Source organism: Perca flavescens, chromosome 15, assembly GCF_004354835.1.
Source record: "Perca flavescens isolate YP-PL-M2 chromosome 15, PFLA_1.0, whole genome shotgun sequence".
Taxonomy (NCBI): Eukaryota; Metazoa; Chordata; class Actinopteri; order Perciformes; family Percidae; genus Perca; species Perca flavescens.
Genome location: NC_041345.1, coordinates 14,001,846 through 14,009,333, shown reverse-complemented (window position 1 = coordinate 14,009,333; position 7,488 = coordinate 14,001,846).

The window sequence follows — 7,488 nt, the reverse complement described above, 5'->3', positions numbered from 1 at the left end:
GCCTGGTGACTGTCTAGTGGCCTGGCCAAAGGAAACTGTGGCAATGCTGTAAAGCCTGGCTTTGGGTGCTGCCTCTCACACACAATCTGCACATAACCCATAGACAGCTCCTCTCAGTGGAGGAAGAGTGAAGGAGGAGGTGTAGATGGATTTATAAATTCTGGCAGACACAGAGATGCACCAGCACATCCTACAAACCCACACATGCATAATGCACACACTTGATAACATCCACAAATTATGGTTCTGACACCCCTTCCCTAATCCTAAAATCAACCCAAACAGTCAGAAAAACATAAAAATGCTTTTCCTATATATATTTTTTGGCAGGATGGCTCTAGGGCAAATTTCAATCTCTCCTTTACTTTGGTCCAGACTGAAATATCTACTTGGGAAATTGCCATGGGGTTTTGAACATACATTCATTGTCCCCAGAAGATGAATCCCAATGACTTTGATGACTTGACCTTTCCATAGCACCACCAGCAGGTTGACTTTTTTTTGTTTGTTAGATGTTTGTCTATTATAAGATTTGGAACACACATTCATGTCCCCCTCAGACGAATTGTCATAACTTTGCTGATCCCTTAACCCTTCATCTAGTGCCATCCTCAGGTCAAAATTTGAATTGGACCAATTCTTGTTTAAAGAGCAAATAAGTGCAAAATTAATGTAATTCCCATTGGCCTCAGCTGTACTTTGGTAAATTGTTTGGCGCTAGTTAGCAAATGTTAGCATGCTTACATTCTACAATAAGATGGTGGTTCCATTATGAGCATGTTAGCATGCTGACATTAACATTTAGCTCAAAGCCCCACTGTGCCTTAGTACAGCTTTACAGAGCAGCTAGCATGGCTGTAGACTTGTAGTTGTTACTCACTTTCACGGTTTGTATAATGTTATAGTGATTAGTTCATAAAGGCTTATAAACGCTTACTATGTAGGTTTCTGCAAGAACAAAAGCTTCTCTACACAGTAGAAAATGATGTAAAAAACATAACTAGATTGGAATAAATAGAAACACAGTTACTGCGAACAGTGACAACCAGAATAGAGCACAAACAGAAAAGTCTGTTGCCACATAGACTTCATCAAAGGAAAATCTAAGGAATAATATATCTCAGTACTGGCCAAGTTAATTGGTTGTGAGATCTTGTAAACCAAATTGTAGTCCCCACTTAACATAAAAGATGTGTCCAAAATCCCCATAAAACATGGATCTTACAGACACTTTAACCTTACTGCATGACAAGAAGTGTCCTCTCCAAACGTGCATTTTTCACACATATGAACAAGTTCCCAGGAAGAACAGCTTGATCTATACAGACTACAGCATTAGTACTCCTATTACTCCATACTACTCCAGCAGGATTTAAGACATAGCAGATCCCACCCACTCCTATCCCAGCCTAACCTCGCTCTTGATCCAGATCAATGAGAGACGTTGGGATGTATTGTTATGCTTTATGCATTCCAGATGAGACCTTAGCCTGTTCCCCCACCCATGTGAGTGTTTCAAAACATGTGTTCTGCTATGTTCCTATGTAATTCATTTTACCCTCTCATGACAACAGAAAAGTGGGGTGTGGTCAAAAACAACAAGCAGTGTTACAAAGAGAAAAAAAATGCTATCTATTCCTTTTTAACTTGAACTTGTTTTTGTGTAGCATTTTCTGTCATGTAGCATTTTTTATTTCAAACAAAACTGTTTGGAGAAGAATGACTTTTTCTTTCTTTTGAAACTAAACGAAGAATGACTATAAATGAGGCATCAGCCATCATCGAAGACTAAACTGAGGTTTTGAATGTGCAAGCGGAAAAATTACATTAAATCCCATTCTTGGCTATATGGTGTGGGCAAGTGGTGAACTCAGGGGAAGAAAATATAGCATGACAGCTTGGATTGAACTCTCCACTTTTTCAGAGTTGTGGGGGGGGATGGGATGGAAAGACTTAATTGAAAACAGGGGTTGTTTTTATATTTTTCCATTATAAAATTACCCTTGAAAAACAATTACCTGGGCCCTTATTACAGTGGGCTTACAATTCAGCCTCATCCTTGTTAAAAGCTGGCCTACTGCAAGACCTAATGCCACTCTTTTGGGCGTAATAACCAATATATTGTATAAATACTATAAGTTCAAACACGTGTTGACTACACACACAAAAGCAAGCACAAGTTAGGGATGAATGCTCATTGAAAACAGTGACGCCACAAACTAAATATCTCTGTGTTGCTCTCTCTCTCTTACACACACACACACACACACACACACACACACACACACACACACACACACACACACACACACACACACACACACACACACACACACACACACACACACAGAAACTACATACAATCACAATGTAGCTGACAACCTAAAATGCCACTTTGGGGATGTGGGGGTTTTCCGAGGAGAATATTTAATTCTCTGAGGTCAGGGTTGGGTTTGTAGATCTCCAGTCTGTAAAAACTACACACATGGTTGTGGGAGGAGGGAGTAGGGCGCTGGCCAAGTCCTGAGAATCACTAGACTTTAACTGCAGTGCAGTTGTTGCACAATGGATGACTGGAAACTTCATGGAAAACTGGAGACTGTGTTGACGGTAAAACTGACTTATAACAGGTGGCTAAATGCCAACTCTTTCGGTTTCATTATTGAATTTGACTGTGGTTCACCCATTTAGAATTGTAATGAGCTGTGTGAGATTATCAGTGCCACAGTAAAGGCCTGAAAATGACCAGTGCTTAATTCCCAATGAAACTTGCTGGTGATCAGGAAATTCCTAATTACTGTATATCAGCAGTTCTTTCCGTTGAGTAGCATTTCTTCTGTGTGTGTTTTGTGTGTGTGTGTGTGTGTGTGTGTGTGTGTGTGTGTGTGTGTGTGTGTGTGTGTGTGTGTGCGTGTGTGCGTGCATGTGAGTGTGCGTGTGTGTGCATGTGCGTGTGTGTGTGTGTGTGTGTGTGTGTGTGTGTGTGTGTACTGTCTACTTGAGTTGCTGTCTGGCTGGCTCTCTTCCTTCAGTGAGAACGGATCGGACAGGCTGCAGACGACAGGCAGCTGGAGCGACCATAACACACACACAAACACACACACGCACTGCAGGCCACCCTGGTCACACCCAAGGCATCCCAAGCACGCAGGGCCAGGCACTCACACAGTGGTCTCCAAACATGCCTACAGCTCTGTGGGTGACTCACTCTCATTATGCACGCCTGTGTGTACATAGGCATATGTGAAAGAGGGGAATCGGTGTTTGATAGTGTTTCAAATGGCAGCACTGTGTGGTGTTCCAGATGTAGTGCTGGAGTATACCATGTGTGTCTGATGAAGGGCTCAGCTAACAATACGATTAAGAATGAATAGATAGAACTGTGACAGATGGCTGAGTGTCTCTTGTCTCTCCTCCCATCCCAGGGGCCAACAGCACGGTGACCTCACCCTGCCTCCACCCCACACTCTCCCCTTCCAACACTTCCTGACTGGCCCAAAACAGCAGCACAGCTGGAGCATGAAGCAAGAGAATAAAGAGAGAGAAAAAATGGTTTGGATGATTACTTAACCATTCCCTCTCTATTTGTTCCATCCTGCTATGATTCACATTTTGTCCAACCTTGCTGTTGCTCACCAAGTCGGTCAAACACCCACGTAAGCACTTTTGCATTCCTGAACACGTACACACACACACACACACACGCACACACACGCACACACGCACACACACACACACACACACACACACACACACACACACACACACACACACACACACACACACATATACTGGCTCCCATACAGCTTGCGGTTTTCACTGTCAACATGAAGTTTTTCTGGAGATTGTGGTGTGAATGAGGCAGTGCTTTGCTTGACATGAATCTGGGACAACTTTCTTTGCCTCTCTTTGAGCATCCCAGTGAGCTGTCAATCAAAGTAAACAGCTACAGATGGAAAGGGTGGAGAGGGCTTTAACCAGGATTTACCATGCTAGGTACACCGCCAAAAGGCAATTGTCTGATACAGGAAAGCCAGAAGATAGCCTCATGCTCAGCTGTGTCTTTCAAACTCACTGCCAGACACGCCTCAACATCACATGCAAAGCGTCACATTGAGTGTTTAGGTTAAATTTGAACACTGCAGATAGATTTCAATTTCAGGCCTAAATCTACCCAGAAACCAAAACATGTCTCATTGCAAATGTGAGAACATCAAGGATAATAGATCAAATATTTGTGCTGTGCTGTTTTTGACACTGGTTTTAATCCAGTATTTGAGTGAACATTTAAGGTCCTGACACACCAACCCGATGGCTGAACGTCGGCAGAAAATGCAGTCGGCTCCCCGAGGTCCAAAAAGTGCCTTGGAACACACAGAAGCGACAGCGACTTGACCCTTATGTTTTGCACATGCGCGAGACGTATCACCAAAAATTAAAACCGGAAATGACAAACGCGTCACGTGGGTCTGGCTTCTCCATCTGTGGCGTCTTGTTTGAAATACGATCTCGTATTTTACGAAAATAGTTCACTGAAATGTGTTTCTGAAAACATTTTAAACGAGAAATAGGCCATACAGTTGCTGAATCTGTCTTCATTTCAGATCGACAAAGGTCAGTTTAAAAGATTTTCGCCAGATTTTGAGAGGCGTTTGTCACTCATCCTGTTTGCCATTTCCGGGTTAGCACTCCACCAATCAGATTGGTCATTGAAGGCTGACGGCCACTCCGACGGACGACGGCACGGAACACACCAAACAGACTTGAGTCACTGACGGGTTGGTGTGTCACGGCCTTTACACCTATAGCACGCATGCCTGCATGATGGTGACTGTATAAGTGGTTACCACTGCTGTACAGTCTTCTTTTCTGACTTCTTTTATTCAAAAGAGAGCAGAAACACGGTAAATTTAATATGTGCAAGATGTAAATATTTTGTACATTATTGCAGCTTGCATATACTGTCCATACTGAATTTTCTTTTAGAAATCAGTTTTTACAAATCACTCTCACTTATGTCACTCTGCACATCATCCTCTTCTTCAGTCAGTGTTCTCTGCTGTTTTGAACTCATAAAATGAAGTGCTTAATCGGTTTATTGAATCAAAGTGTAAATCCAGCCTAATTCAATCCTTATATAATCATAAAATAAAATAAAGACAACCCAACCTAACAGACAAATAAACAATGACACAATACGTCTGTTTATGGTCTTCTTGATCTGATTGGCTGTGTAAACTCGGAGCGGGAGGAGGAGAGTCAGAGCCTGGCCGGCAGGCGACTAAGAGAGCCAGCATCGGCCGGACTTTTCCCTCTCTTCTCTCCAGCTCAGCCCTGAGGGAACCATGGTCAGAGGGAGGGGAGCATAAACTGAATGACGGAGTTGTTAAATGGAGGACCAACACCCAGTACAGTATTTAAAGTCAACTCTCCACATGGAGCTCTGGGATTCTTCACCCTACTGTTGTTTTCTATCTCCAGACACGCCCTGACTTAGGATGCAATAGAGATTTGAGAGAAGCGAATGAGCCTTTAAACTGCTGCCGTGTTTCCACTAGAGGAGGTTGCGTATGAAGTTGGATGAAAACAGGAAGGTGATAGACTGTAATGGAAAGTCTGTCTGATTGGCTCTGCCAGAGCTGATATTAACGGGTGCACTATGAAATCACTGAGGTTTAGTCTGTGTGAAAAGTGGACACTGTGTTTTATTACGCTGACAGAGAAATGCACGAGGCCTGAGCTCATTGCCTCATCCCACCCAACCAAGTATAAAGTCAGAAGTGAATGAGGAACATTTTAATTCCTCCTGAATATAGCGGTGAAGTAATAGCTATTGAGTTGCATATCTTGGTGTCCTTTTTTCACTTGAATATAAGTGTAAAAAAAACTTTAAAACTAATATCTGCTCACATAGACTTTAATTTAAAGTACTTTTAAGAATGTGAAAATACATTTGAATATGAAATGAGTTTGGGGAAACACAGTGCTGTTCAGAAATTAAATTTTGACACGCAAGGCTAACCAAAAATAACTTTAGATTGCTGAAGAAAAGAGGCGCTGATTGAACGAAATGTGCTGGACAAAAGGAGCCACTTATTACCAGATTATCATCAAGCATCAATCTGTGAGACTGTCCTTCAGATCCTTCTGCCCCAGCAGTGAATGAGTGGCACTGGTGAGAGGGAAGATTAAGTTGAAAAAGGACTGGAAGGTCAAAGTTTAAAGCTGGCCTATGGGAAGTGACCCTCTGTGATCCCTCACTTCCTGGTCAGCTTTAGAATATTTTGCTCCACAGTGGGCATGCAGCTTCTACTAAACAAGGAGGGCATTGTATGGACATACATCCTCTGATGGAATGTGTCCAAGTCTATGTGGGCAAGCATGTAGCCTCAACATGTTGAGCCTCTTTTTTATCAATCCTGGGTTCACTGATAAACTGACTGTACCCACCAATGAGCTACATTCAGAGATGAAAGGAGAACAAATTGGAAACCTAACTCTTAATTTAGGCATTTTGATGTTTAAAAATGTACTTCATGTGATTAATATTTGCTTAAAACGTTTTGAGTGGAAGTTTACATTTCACGGCAGCCTAAAGGTGTGGGTGTGTGGAGTGTAGCATGTGAGGGGGTATATAGAGACTTCTCCTTCCTTCAGTGTCAGCCAGCCGTGGACGGGTCTTGGAAAGGGAAGCGGCCTCTGGCAGACTTGAGGGGATAGAGAGCAGCAGAACCCCCAATCCCATTCTTTGTGGTCATGGCTGAGTGCAGGCCTCCTGGGGACGCACATGGCTGCAGGAACCGCTCTTCTCTTCAGCGGAGTGAGACAGGGTTACCAGAGCACCGCACAGACAGAAGGAAAGAATGGAAAATGAAGGGATGAATCATTGTTTCTGTGCTTACGGCAAAAATGAGTCCTCCATGTTCAGATTTGAGTGTTTCATGCTCGATTCAAAATCATGGTGGAAGTTTTATGAGTACATTTTGAAATCTGTACCTTGAAAGAATAACGTATAAAAAAAAGAATTGGGGCTGTTTGTTCATTCATAGCAAAACGAGCAATACAACTTTGTTGAATACATGGTTTCACTCTGCTGAGCTGGAATTGAGGATTTTGCAATTGTGAGATGGAAAAACACATTTTAACACTGCCGATTTTGACACAATCTCCAGATTTATGAAAGAAACTGCTCGTTGCTCAACGACTGGGGGGAGAACGAGAGAGAGAGAAAGGAACCGTGTTTCCCTTGGATTAATTTTTCCATCTAAGAAAGCCATATACCCACATTCTGACATGTCTGCAACAATCCCTGAACAGGGAAGACTGCACTGATGTTTAGAGGATGGGCTAATTTTTCACAGTCTTGCACACAGGCATCTGAAGCAAGGACACCGGAGACGTTTTGCGTCCTCCCCGCTCCTCCTCCCACCACGTGTGTGTGGTCTCCTGCTGCCCGCCCTGCACTTCCAGGGTTTACAGGTCAATAGG